This window comes from Perca fluviatilis, chromosome 15, assembly GCF_010015445.1.
Source record: "Perca fluviatilis chromosome 15, GENO_Pfluv_1.0, whole genome shotgun sequence".
Lineage (NCBI taxonomy): Eukaryota > Metazoa > Chordata > Actinopteri > Perciformes > Percidae > Perca > Perca fluviatilis.
In genome coordinates, this window is record NC_053126.1 from 18,987,546 (window position 1) to 18,997,069 (window position 9,524).

A 9,524-nucleotide genomic window follows, 5' to 3' on the forward strand; every position below is an offset into this window, starting at 1 on the left:
AACAACTTATGTCCTTTTGATTTCTTATAGGTTGAGTCATTGTTGCCCATAACATGCTAGCATTCTACTAATGAATGCTGATTGGTCAGTGAAGGACTGATTACGATCAGAGATCTCGTTTGACGGCATCCGAAGCAGAACCAGAATGTCAGAGTGAATATTTCGCCGTGGTCTTTAAAACATTAGCAAACCTCTTTCTAGCATGTGTATTGACGGGGAGAGCCTAACCTGTCAGCTGTGTTGTCAATGCCTCGAGAGAAAAAAGGAAGTGAGTCAGAGCTTGCCATAAAGCAGTATCTCTGGCCGTGTATGACGTCATTGACATTTTATAAAAGGCTTTTTAGAACAAAAAAGCCACTTTAAAAAAAGTTTAACCAATAGTGTGTATTTTCTTAGCCTCCCCTTTCGAATGCAACATTCAAGTTACTAGACAAAAACTTATATCCTGAGAAAAGTCGATTTTGAGGGGTATAGCTCCATAGAGTCCCATTCATTCTGCACTCGCCTGTGAGCGCCCCAAGTGGAACTCTGGTAGAACTGCAACCAGTTCAGAAGCCGGAAGTATCGACAGAGTGAAACTTCTTCCCTTATTAGAAATTCTTTGGCTCTAGGCATGGTGGTCAAACACATGGTCCAGTTTTTATACTGTCTAACAGATCCCGTTGCTCTGGACGGAGACCAGTGAAGGATGTTAGAAGCACTTTTCCGGTGATGGCCAGCGTTACTGCGCAGCCTCCAACTGAGAGAGACGACGTAAATGTGAGCAACCTGTATGAAAGTTGTAAGTCTTCTGGTAGCTGTGCCAAGAGAAATCTCAATCATTCCCAATCTTGCAGAGACGGAGAGCGTAGGTATATGTAAGGAGATAACATAGGCACAGGCTAATTATAGCTAACTAAAATGCTAGTTAACATTAATAATTAAACTTAAACAGCTAATGTAAGTCGAAACTGCCTGCGTGCTTCTCCTGTACTATACGGTAATTCCTCTACTATGCGACAGGAAGTCGTGTGGTTATGACACAATTGTTAGCCTATTTTTACAAAAACGTCTGCTACGGAGCCATAACGTGAGATACAAGGTAATGGAGCCTTTTATTCAACAAATAAAGTCTTTAAACGCTTCAGATGTAAAGTTATTCACTATAAAAGTGATGTCAAAATGAATGGCAGTCAATGGAATGCTAACGGCGGGTGAGTGCTTGTTAGCATCAAAATGGCACCATAGGAGGTTTGAGTTCTGAAGAGAGGCTTACTCCCTTGGTCAAACACTCCACACTGAACTATCTCAACAACTGATGGATGGATTGCCCTGACTTTTTACAGTCATGGTCCCCAGATGGTGTGGTCATCTGGGAACTTTGATCATCATCCTGGTTTTTCCTCACTCATTCCAAGATCCACTAGCATGTCAAAGGTTTTGTTTATGACCTAATATCTGCATAACAGGTGACATTCCCATCAGCCCCTGTTGTACTTTGTGTACAAATTATTTTTTGATCCCATTTGAATTGAACCATGGTTTACAAAAATTATGTTCGTCAATTTAAAAGATAATTTTTCAACCGAAGAAAGTCTCAGTTTATTGTTAAACTGTTGAAGTATAAGACTGTGAAAATACGTGATTAGAAAGACTACACACTTCAAAGTCGCATGGATGACGTCTCACTGAAGCTACGATGTCTGTGTGTATCGTACCAGGGATGTAACGTTACTCTAATGAGCAGAGGATCTTGCTTGTTCTTTTGCTTATCTGCTGAAAACACATCAGGTAAGATAACGTTACATGTGAACAGAGCTAAGCTAGCTAGCGAGCAAGTTGAGCAGCAAGCTAGGTGACGTAAATTGTGTAAAACGAGAGATGTAGTTCACTGAGCAGTTTCACACAAAACTAAGTGGTCATATGACAAACCTACGGCTAACTGAGACTTTCTTCGTCGACAAAAGTTCTTTTAAATTGACGAACATCATATTTGTAATCCATGGCTCAATTCAAACGGGATCAAAAAATAATTTGCCTCTCCCCGGTCACTACCATTCATATTTTTTCCGAATTAAGGTCCCATGAGGTTCACCGGAAGGGGCGTGACTTTGGCTCTCTATAAATTCATACGTTTTAGTTCGCATAACTTTTCGTACGATATCATACAAACCATTCATGAGAATGCGTTGCAGCCAGATTTATGCATTCTGCCATTAGCTCACAGTTTCAAAGCAGCTAGCTAGCATGGCTGCAGCATTAGAATTTTCAACTTGTTCATCACTGCGAGTAACTGAGCAAAGGAATAGCCCACCAATATGTTTTCTTGCTGATTTTTTGTGCAAACTCCTAATGGAATAAATTAAATAAAAAGTAAATCAGATTTTTTGATTTAATGAAAAAGAAATGTTGGATAATAATATCTTCATGGAGCCAATATCTGAACACTTTTATGTTTCTGGCCTCAAGCAAGTACATTAGCATTTCAACATTATAAGTGGACCTCTAATGGCTTGCATTATTCATGTATAGACTGTATAGATTTGCATTTGTGCTTATTGGCATTTAACAAAGTAAACACAACCGGGTATCCTCTGGGATAGTGGTTCCCAACTTTTTTTGGTAAGTGACACAGTGTCTACTAGCAATCGCTCATCACAGGATGCATACAGTATGTCTATGACTGATGAGTAATTTAACCAACCATGCTCAGATTGATGGATTTAAATAGTTGTTAAAAGCTTTACTTGGTTAAACTCTAGTATTTCATAATAAAAAGCAACAAAAGAGAAAAGTCAGACTTCTTAATTATAGCATGAGCCTTCAGATTTATACAACTTTTTTGTATTATTTTTTGTACACCACATATTGCTTTCCCTTTGCTATATGTTCTCAATATCCCATGATGCTGATGTTAAAGATCAATACCTTTTAGTGATTTTGTTTGTTTGGTGTTGATGGTTCACCTGCGTGTGGAGTCGGGAGAAAAAGTACCAACACAGATTAACCATGTTTTGAACCAGATCACATGTGAAGCATCTGCTTTTCCTCTATTCGTCTATTTAAAGAAACAGAGTATCATAAAAACATAAAAGTACTCTTTTGGGTCAGTCTTCCATAAATATCCAGCAGACTTACTGAACAGGAAATGCCAGCAGCCTGTGAAGAGGAACACAGAGTAATGCTTTCCACTGTTAAGTCTCTTTCTCTCTCATGCATTCACTCTTATGCTTGTTTACTTGTGTCAGGTTAAACAATATCCCTGCCCGCCAATATCCTGAATTCTTGCTTTAATGGCTCTTCCTCTCATGGCCGGCACTGAGCCAGTTCAGCTCCCCTGTGGCCAATGAGGAGAAAGCAAGGCTCCCAGCAGGGTCCTGCTCCGGTGACTCTTGGCTGGACAGACTTCCCCTAAAGAAAATCCTGCTGCTGCATTGGAGCTGAGGAATGTCAGAAATGTTCAGTGTACTGGCCTCCTTCCTTTTTTTTTCAAACCTTGTCCTATGCCTCTTGTGTCTCCTTATGGGGTTTGTTTTTCTCAGTGGGAGATGGGATAGTTTTCATACTGCACTCACATAAACATACACAGTTATTGAAGTGGTTAATCAAGTGCCTGTTTCTCAGAAGGACTTTCAGGATCAGTTGATGCGACTTTGATATTTAAGGTGACCATTAGAGGATGATTTAGGACAGATGTGGGCAGTTTGCGCTGTAAAAGAGCACTTGGCTCCTACAGATCTAAACAAATACAAAGAGTAGTCAGAAAGCTAACTGTGACATCCAGATAACCAGCTCTCAACAATCTCTGTGGATTGAAACTAAGGTCCTGCTTAATGGTTTTTGAGGGTTATCAGGCAACAAATCTTGCTTTTATACACCACAGTGAGGCATATTTCTTTTTAAATATCCCATTTGTCTCTCTTGAGGCTGCGAAACAACATTTAAAACAGATGACATTAATATAACAAATAGATTTTTCTTGCACTATGGGAAACCTGGGGTCTGACGTGCTGGGCTGTAAGATGTTTTTGCTGTAGGCGTTTCATCTTATGCTAACCAGCCACAGACAAGTCTGTCAGCGCCTCCAGCCATGACACATTGATCCCTTGAGGTTTGTGAAAATCCAGAGCTGGGATTTCAAAAAGTAAACCTCTTGGGAAGCTGAAAGGGCTACATTCTACACTGTATAGGTCAAAATGGTCACTTATATAACCAAAGATTGTTTGACGGCTGGGTGATCTTTTTCACCCTGTGGCTTTTGCCATCTATGTGCCACTGACACCTCAGGTACATGCCACAAAAATGGTACTGCGACTGTTATCAAATAATTGTTAAAGTCTTATATTTTCTATTATCTTAGTGGACAAAGAGAACATGTAAGTAATGGACATGTTGTTTGTCCGTCCGTCCGTCAGTCCGTTGTTGTTGTTGCCTGATCCTATTTTATGAATGTGTGTGTGAGTGTGTGTGTGTGTGTGTGTGTGTGTGTGTGTGTGTGTGTGTGTGTGTGTGTGTGTGTGTGTGTGTGTGTGTGTGTGTGTGTGGCAAATAGTTTGACCCTTTTTTGCGATACCTAAACTGGAATCAATCTGTCTTTGTATTCTAACTTGTTACACACTAATGTATATACACACACGTGTAGGATTATGTCCCAGAGACACCTGCAGCACAGTGCCCTTGTTTCTATCCCATCCTAATGTTCTAGGCCAACCAACGACCTGTTTCCATTCCTAGTTAGACGTAAATGTGTTCCCAGTTCCTCGTAGCGTTCCAATCTCTTCATCAGCCTGACCTCCTGCTCCGGTTGTCTCTCTTTTTCTCCTCTAACTGTCATGTTTTTCGCTCTCCATGTCTCTCTCAATCTCACAATCTCCGAAACTCTTTCAGTGAACTGGTTTTCTCAGTAGTTCCCCCTCGCACTTTACATAAAGGGGAAATTCCTTTACGCTTATGTTCCTGATTATCCCGCGGAGAGAGTACACTGATGTCAGAGAACTCAAGAAACTGTGTGTGTGTGTGTGTGTGTGTGTGTGTGTGTGTGTGTGTGTGTGTGTGTGTGTGTGTGTGTGTGTGTGTGTGTGTGTGTGTGTGTGTGTGTATGTAAATGACCTCGATCACACATTGATAATCAAACCATTTTTATTTCATCCATTAAGGAATCCTCAACACTCTGACCTCTCAGTCACTCCCTCCACATCACTCCTGCTGCATTCCAGCATTGACATTTAGGATCCTTATGATTCACATAAAGCCCACAATAAGTGCAAGAGGTCTAGTGGTTAAGTGGATGAAAACAAGGAAAGAATCTGCACAGTTACCTGGGATTCTGTCTCTTTAACTCAACTCTTAACTCAACTTAACTCAACTCAATCCAACATCCTTAACTCAACCGAACATCCTGTAGTATTTCATAGACATAAGACCAAGCACGACAAATCAAAGCCTGGCTGACATTCTCCATGTCGCTGAATAGATGTCGCAGCTTATACTAGCAAAAGAAAAACAGAAAGAGAGAGGAGAGAATTTCCAGAAACACTCGTAACCGCTGGTAATATGTTTCTCATGGCGGTGCATTCATAGCAGCAAGGGAGGCAAATGCCTTTGGTTAAGCAGAGCTATTTATTCTGTCCCTGGAAACGATTGAAGAACAACAAAAGCATTCTCAACAAAGAATAGCATGACCTGATGCTGCTGCCTGTTTTCCTCTGTCTGTGGTGACTATATCCCCCCTTTAACATGGGGGCACTACTGGCACACACATCATACTCAAAAAGCCACACAATAGACTCAGCTCAGAGAGAACTTTTCAACTCAAAAGCTGTGTAAGGAACCCAACCAAAACAAGGGACACTGCTAAATTATTCCTAAAAAAGGTTCAATTTCAATGTGGGTAAGCTCATGGAAAGAAACAAAAACACTGCCAGTTCTGTTGTTTGGATTTGCAGGACACGGTGCACACGAATGCTCACTCACATGTACTTAAATTGCAGTTTATATACACACACACACACACACTCGCCAGAGAATCCACATTGAACTCCACTGAATCACTACAAATTTGGGAGGGAGTCCAGGTTTTCAGACTGACAGAGAACAGATTCTTTTTGAGTGCTTGCAACCCACCGTGCTCTGCTTGTTTACTACGGTACTGGATTAGGGATTAATTTTGGGGCACACACACAAACACACACACGCACACAGGCAAGTGCATTCAGGATTCAGGCACATGGTTTACTAAGTTAAGATGATGGTCTACTTTTTCTCCTTTCATTCATTACCTTTCTTTTACTGCTTTCTACTTTCATATCTGTACATAAAATACTATAATGATCACAAATGACATATTGCATACAGTGTTACCTAAACACAGGACCTCCTCTTTTAGCAACATGATGACACATGAGGCCTTATTTAAACATTACGTAAACTTCAGAATGAAAATTCCATAAAAACATCAATTTGTTTAGGAAAGATGGGAGATAAAATCGACTTTGACTCTTTTGAAAAGTTTAGGTTTCAAAAGAAGACTAAGAGTCTACATCTATGGTAGCAGCTCTGTGAGGCTGTATGGAAGCATGTTAATCAGGTGTAACCATGTTCACTATCTTAGTTCAGCAAGTTAGCATGCACATATTTGCTAAAAAGCAGCACTTAACACAATCCATTTACTATTTCACAAAACTCATGTTGGTGCTAAAGGCAAAGTCAGGGGATCACCAAAGTTAGTATAGGATTCTCTCTGGGCATCATGAATATCTGTACAGAATGCAGTGTTACAGTAATCCATCCAATAGATGTTGATATTGCAATAGGTCATGTTTGATTTAAGGTTTATTTTGTTTGGTTTGTGTTGGCAGTGTGAGCTGCCACTTGTTGACTTGTCAGTATGAGCTTTGATGGCGTGACTCAAAATGTTGAGACGAAGAGAGGAGCAAACATGTCCTTTTCAGGAACTTGGTGACTTTTCAGTGGAACTTATTGCCTCCAGGAATATTTTCAAGGTTTCCTGGAGCCTGGAACAATAATTTAGTCAAAATGTCAGCTTTCACATCTTTTTATGTGATTGTCACTTTTCTTTTCTTTTTTCTACTTGTTTTCCTTTTCTCCTGGCATTTTGTGATATGCAACTTTCTTCCACAAAGGTATGGAGATGTGTACATGATGTGTGTGTGTGTGTGCGTGCGTGCCTGCGTGCGTACGTGCGTGCGCGTATGTTCAATTTCTTTCATTGCTGTCAAATTTTTATATTGTCTGAAGCTTCCTGATGTAATCAGCCAAATCCGAGGGTGAAAAAAGAGCCTGGAAACAATAGCTGGGGGGTCAGACAGGTCGTGGAAAACTGTTTGAAGAACAATGTTATCTGGAGACCTGGTAATAAAATCCCAGTGTTGTAAAAAGGTACAAGCCCTTCGAGTAAAGAGTGGCTTCCGCTCTCCCAGACTCACCTGGGCTGTCTATTAGCCGAATGGACCTGCTTTTCCGTCACGTCTGGATGAACACGTTTACCTTCTCTGTCTGTCAGCTATGATCATTCCTGATGTGAAAGCCTGTGGGCAGTTTGTCACCATGACAGCCTATATTTCTGCTTTTGAAGGTGAACGTCAACAGGGAACAAAACCTAGAAATGTAAGACAGATTGTCTCAGCCCTTTCAACACTGAAAATCAAACAAAATGCAATGTCATTCATAAAGCCGCCAGCTAACATGGCAATTAGTCTGTTGGTTGGATGGTTGGTTGGTCCACTACTTTGGTCCTAAAATATAAAAAAATTATTTGGATGGATTGCCATGAAATTTGACTCATGGCCCCCAGAGGATGAATCTTTATGACATTGATGACCACCAGACTTTTCCTCCAGTGTCATCATCAGGTCAAAATTTGTCCAGTACTTTGGTCTGTCAATAGTTGCAAAATAATTACATAAATTATGCCATTACCATCTTGCTGGTCTGTACAGTACTTTGTGTTTAGTTCTAAATTAGCAAATGTTAGCATGCTAAAATGCTAGAGATGGAGAACATTTGTAATATTGTAATATTGCATAAAAGACACAACATTAACAATTTATTCTATAATCAACCATACGGTGGCCCGAGATGTGAGCCGCTCTTAAAATGTTATCATTTGTTTGTCTGGAAGTCTAACACTGGGCATTAAAATGTGTGTGGGTGGAAAACAGAAGAAGAGAAGAGAACATCAATATTATTCCACAGCTGTTCTGTACCTTAGAAAGGAAAAAAATGTGTCTTATGAGTCCATCATCCCGCAGAGATGTTTGTGTTATGCCAGCAAGAATACAGTGAATCCAGATTTCATGCAGATTGATGAAACATACTATAGTTTGTGTTCTTCATGCTGCAGAGACTCTATAACAAACATACATTATTATATATATTATTATTATTTCACATACAACAAGGTATGGGTTGTTCTTTGTAGTATTTTTGTACGTAAAAACATTACAGTGATACTTCTGGATCATTAGTTGCCAGTGGATCAAGAATACACCAAGGCCTTGCAGCACTAGAACAGCTGCAAAAGCATCTCTGTTATCCCAAAGAAAAATCTACTCTAACCTTACGAGAAACACAACATTCCTAAAGTTTTCTGCCAAACTAAAGTGCACTTAATGTTTGCCTTAGATAAAGGAGCAAAATAAGCTCAGTCTCATTGGGGTGTATGCTTTGAAACTGCAGAGTAAAAGTCCCTGGAAGTGTAAACATGGCAGGATTTCTGGGGCTCTTATGCAAGCTTGCTCTCACCTCTGGTTATACATGACACGCTGGGAAATATCAAATTAAATGAGCTTGCCTAAAAAAATGTAGATAAATAAAGAGCTCTATTATTACTTTGGGCTGTTGTGGCTAATAGCTGCGCCCACTCCAAAGAATACGCAGGATAGAGAACATGGTGTTCCTCATCCCAGAGTGGCTGAAGGCTTTTATGCTGAGGCCTCCCAAAGTGCCAGTAGTCATAGCTTTAGACCTTTAAAAAACATCTCAAATATTTTATATTTTTTTCTTTTCATGGGCAGAATTACAGTGATGGAAAGTATCTACGTACATTTACTAAGGTACTGTACTTAAGTACAATTTTGAGGTAATTCCATGTTCTGCTCCTTTGAAGTTATATTTCAGAGGCAAATCTTGTACTTTTAACTTTTAAACTACATATATTTTGTAACTTAAGTTACCTTGTACATTCAGATTCAAAATACAAAATATAATCAAGAAATGAAGGGGGGAGAGACATTCTGCATGAGTATGTTTACTTTTGGTAATTTAAGTATATTTTTTTATGCTAGTATTTTTGTACCTTTACTTTGTATGCATGGCTTTTACTTGTATTAGAGTACTTCTGAAATGTGCTACTTTCACTTACAGTACAAGGTCTGAGTACTTCTTCCACCATTACTGAATTATGGAAATGTAATATTGTGTAAAGCTGAATGTTTCCTGCTGCTTTTGACAGGACTGAGAAAGCCAAACAAACCCTTTCAAAATGGGTGGGTACTTCTGTTTGGACTCATTATAACATAATTGCC